General features: G+C 33.3%; 1 long non-coding RNA gene across 1 annotated transcript; it reads left to right on the top strand.

The window, feature by feature from the left end:
- Nucleotides 1–2779, top strand: LOC136222147 (uncharacterized). Its single transcript, XR_010685517.1, has 4 exons — nucleotides 1–58; nucleotides 836–951; nucleotides 1413–1630; nucleotides 2607–2779. It is a non-coding gene; the product is annotated as an uncharacterized lncRNA (long non-coding RNA).
- Nucleotides 2780–5002: the final 2223 nt, after the last annotated feature.

Consider the following 5002-nt stretch of genomic DNA (forward strand, 5'->3'; position numbering starts at 1 on the left):
AGGTTGTTGACGCCGTATTGTTTACTCGAACCGCTGGAGAATCTGAAACTTCTCTAAGGTGATTATTTTTATTATTTTTGGTGAAGCTACCAGACAATAAACAGTGAGAGGTACTCAGATATAGGATCTTTGTTGAGAGAACTCAAGGTTGCATATTTATGAAATAGGATCTCTGTTGAGAGAACTCAAGGTTGCATATTTATGAAATGCATGTATTTTCTGTTTAACTTGTTCTTCTAAGTTATTGTGCTCTTGTGGATTTATTTGCTGGAACTAGTTATTTTCTTTCACTTGTAATTTGTTGTTATCAGTTACCCTTCTTCCATTTTTGATAGATTACTCATTTGTAGCTTACAAGTTAGAACCATGCTTTCACCATTAGCTTAGTGGGATTAAATTTAGTTGGTTTGAATTACAGCTTGAAAATTTATGTTAAATAAGTTGTAAATTCTTGATATGTGTGTTTTTAGCCTCTCTTGATGTGACGGGCATGATTAGCATGTATTTTTTTGGTGGTAGCTGCAACAGGGACTGCAGCAAGTAACCAATTTGGATTAATTAATCTATCTCTATATAAGTACTCTGTTGTCTTCCTGGAAACTAGTTGTGTTTTACATTTATTATATTCACCATTTTATAATTCCAACAACCTAAATACCCATTCTTGACGCAACTGTTTTAGTTTGGTTCTCTTTGGTGAATTTTATATAAAATGAATTCAAGTTGTTCTTCGTAGTTACTTTCATAAGGCAATCTAATTTATTGAAATGCTTACCATAGTGTCCTTTTTCATAACTTTAAATTCTACCATTAACATCATTCCTTATTTGTTCAGGTATTATGAGCGATGAAGTTACATGAGAAGACATGGGGAAATGAGTTCTTAAAGTTTTAGGACCCTGTTGAGCAGCTCTAGCTATGATTTGGCTGATGTTGGGGAAGCAAACTAAGGTATATGTAGATTTTGGCTTTTAAAGAATTCTATTGGTCCATGATCAACATAAATGAAAACACTTTACTAAAAGATGTCATGTCATATCTCATGTTCCAATCTTATGTGGATAGGTTGATGTTCCATGCATGATGCATTTATGTTCTACTAATTGGACCAATTAGTTGTGAAATCCTTGTTTTTTATTAGGGGACTTTCAGGTCAAATAAAACATTTGGGGATTTTCGGTACCTAAAAGAACTTATAATTTCTGATCTACATTGATTTGTATTTGGCTGCTGCTATTTATAGTATTTGGTACTGATATCTTGTTCATATCTAATTATAGTCATCCTTGCACAAACACTAACAAAATGCTGATTCATATGGCATGCACAGGGGTTAATCAGTGCCAATTTATAGGTAGTTGATTATTTTGATGCGTGTGATAGTCAGGACTTGATTATTTCTTTGTTTGTAGTTTGCATATTCCTTTCATTCTTGTTGAAGGATTTGAAAATATGGAAACTGAAGACATCCTCTGTCTCTTATCACTATAAATCATTAGCTGCAATGAATGGATTCCTCAAACTCGTTTTGATTTGTGATATGTGAGGCCTAACTTCATCATGCTTCGATTTGTTGCCCAAAATTTGATAATGTGGAGCCGGTTGTGCTGATGTGGGTGTTGCTAGTCAGGTACTAATTAGACCTTATATGTGGTTTCATGATGTTGTCTATATGTCTTCAGTTATTAACTATTCTTCGATTCATTATAGAGAAGAATTATGTGCCTGATTTCCTAGTGTGCCTGGAGATCTTGTTAATTACTTGCTTATGTTTATAACATTTGATAATTAACTGCTAAGGGTGGCAACGGGATGGGGATTACTATCTCCGAACCGTGGGAATCCCCGGCCCATCCCCGAAAAAACCCAACAGGGATCCTTGAAAAATCCCCATTGGATCCCCAAAAAATCCTCAAAACTATATATATATATATATATATATATATATATATATTATAGTTATTTGTCAAATTAGAATTTATAGAATTACGAGTTTTCCAGAGGAGGTAAGCATCAATATTTGGTTGATGTCTAATGTTACTGTTTACATGATGTATATAATTTCAATACAATGTTGTTTATGTCAAAAAAAAAACAATGTTATTTATGTTGCTTATAAATTTAGCACAGAGCGATTTATTCAAATATTCATGGTTTTGATATTCTTATGAAAGCATATGAATTTTTATTATGTCTGTTTATTGTTGTCAATTATGTTTGGATAATATGTCCTAGTTTTGTAAATTTACTAGTTCATACCATTAAATATTAGTGATTTTTTATAATTCTTTAATTGTTTTTGGGTGAATGGGATTCCCCATCACCCATGGGGATCGGTGCAGGGCAGTTGTGGGCAAAAAGAATCCCCGGATTTTTTTTGGATTCTCCAAAACCGTTCCCGAAAGTATTGAGGGTGGAATGGAGAATACATCCCTGCCCCGCCCCCCCCCCCCCCCCCCCCCCCCCCCCCCCCCCGCGCTCTGTTGCCACCCATATTAATTGCATTATTGTTCAATCTATAGTTTGACATTTTCCAAACAAATTGTAGAAATAACTCATGATTTGGATAATATTTATGTTTTATGTTAATTGCTCCTTTTGGCTAGGTAAGAGGCATGCTTGCCAAATTGGTTTACGAGAAATGAGACGGTGTTATTGGATGGATAGATCAATTCAGACCGCGAGATATTTCCTTTAGTGAAAACACAACACCTTGGTTTTTCGACAGTGGTTAGTTATAGATTTTTTTTTGTTCTTATACTGAGATATTTCCTTAGTTTTCAACACCTTGATATTTCGACACTAGTATTTATAGATTTTTTTTGTTTGTTCTTATTTGTATATTCATGCACAAGTTTGTATATTAAATTTGATGTTAATTTCAGTATTTTACTGATTAATCAGTTATGTTTATGTTTTAGTCCTTTCATTTAATGGACATGAACTCTCTTCAATCCAGATTTCATTTTCTGTTTTTGTGCAAAATTAAATAGTTCCAAATGGAAAAATATATTCGATTTTAGACGAAAAATTTCGTCGAAAAAATTATTATCTGTCGGTAAATAAAGGATTGGAAATATTTGCGAAAAACATTTACTGACTGATTTTAGGGTTTTGCGACTGAATATATGGTCGGTAACTTAATGACTGCTTTTACGACTACCTATTATTAGTCGCGAAGTTTGCGACTAAATCGAAGAAATGGTCATTAACAGGTTACCAACCAGCTAGTTACTGACTGAACAAAATTGGGTCGGTAACTCATAAAATTGGTCAGTAATACCATTTACTGACGGATTTGCGACCAAATTTTCGGTCCTTAAGTGCTGATTTTCTTGTAGTGTATATCAATGGTACCTAAACTATATATCTCAGTTCATACTTTGGTACCTAGATTACATTTTGTCCTAAAAATATACTTGAAGTAACGATGACTTGACAATTTAGTACGTTTAGCCAGTCACTAACCGGTCAACTCGAGTTTTGACCATTTTTAATTAAAATTTTAACTTTCTTTTAAATTTTCTCTCTCTCTCTCTCTCTTCCATTCTCACTCTCTCACTCTTCACTCTCATCTCTATTAAAGGAATAGGAGCAATAGTTCTTCTTCCTATTTTTTCCTTTGTTTTTCTTTATCCCATTTCCTTTCTCTCTCTAAAAATGAAAATTCAATATTTAGGGAGGTGAATTTGGTTGTGGAATGAGTATGGAGATTGAGGGAATGGTAGGGAGTGAAGTGGAGACATGATGGTTGAATAGATAAAGGGCAATGAGAAGCGCTCCAAACCTTTCATTAGTTGCAAAGGTTATTTGCCCTTAGATTTAGGTTATTAAACTTAAATCTCCATTTACAATTCTAATAAGATTAGATATTATATAGTTATTAAGGTGATATGATCAAAATCCTAAATCTAAGCGCTCCAAACGTTCAGCAAATTCGGCCTCTCATCTCTTAGCTAAGGCGGTCAATTCTCAGTCTGTTCGTGGTGTGAGGGCATGTCCACCATCCTGTTTCAATGTTGTTCTTTCTTCCAATTCTAATAATTAAGAAGTGTTTTATTTCAAAAAAAAAGTAAAGTGATCAAAACAGAGTCAAATGATCAACATTTATTACTCTATTTAAACATGCTTACTAGAATAATATTGCAAGCTAAGTTATATTAAATTCTAATTTAGTCTCTCGATATAAACTAGATTACTTGATAATTTCGTCTAAAGCAATTAATTCCTATTTCCCACTTATGGAATTAATTAAACTAGTACATAAAATTTCAAGCGTAAAGATTAACATACGACAAACATCCAATAAACCTCGTCTCCCTAGCAAATATCAAATGATCAATTCTTTATAATCTTGGATAAGAATAAATTTATCAATTTAATTCCTAACTTAAGAATATCAATTAATATATTAATTGAAAACAATCATGTAAAGAAACTTTGCAAGAGAAATTCTATTAAGCAAATCAAAAACACTAATAATGTATTTGGTGAAAATCATCCATAAACATGAACATAACAATGTATGTAATTGTTTCCCCCATAATTATGTTAGAACTAATTGAGGAGGGATAAACGTGGAAAGGTGCTCATTAGAGAAAGATCCCAATAAGATGGTCTAACAAGAGCTAACCACGAGAAATGGGAGCAGGTTGGTCAAAACGACAATAAGGCAGAAGGTTAAGGGGGGAATGGCGCTATGCCATTTTCCCTTTCACATGACACAAGATACATGACAGACATTTGTTTTCATGTTGTCTTAATTTTTTTCGTGATAGTATTTTAACATTATGCCATTTGAAGGCAGATGGATTTTCAAAACGGAAAATGAAAGCAGATGGAACAATTGATAAGTATAAGGCCAGATTGGTTATAAAAGGTTATAGACAAAAAGAAGGTCTTGACTACTTTGACATGTACTCTCCCGTGTCTAGGATAACATCTATTAGGATGATACTTTCAATCGCCGCTTTGCGAAACCTTGAAATACATCAAATGGATG

The sequence above is a fragment of the Euphorbia lathyris genome, chromosome 3 (assembly GCF_963576675.1).
Source record: "Euphorbia lathyris chromosome 3, ddEupLath1.1, whole genome shotgun sequence".
Lineage (NCBI taxonomy): Eukaryota > Viridiplantae > Streptophyta > Magnoliopsida > Malpighiales > Euphorbiaceae > Euphorbia > Euphorbia lathyris.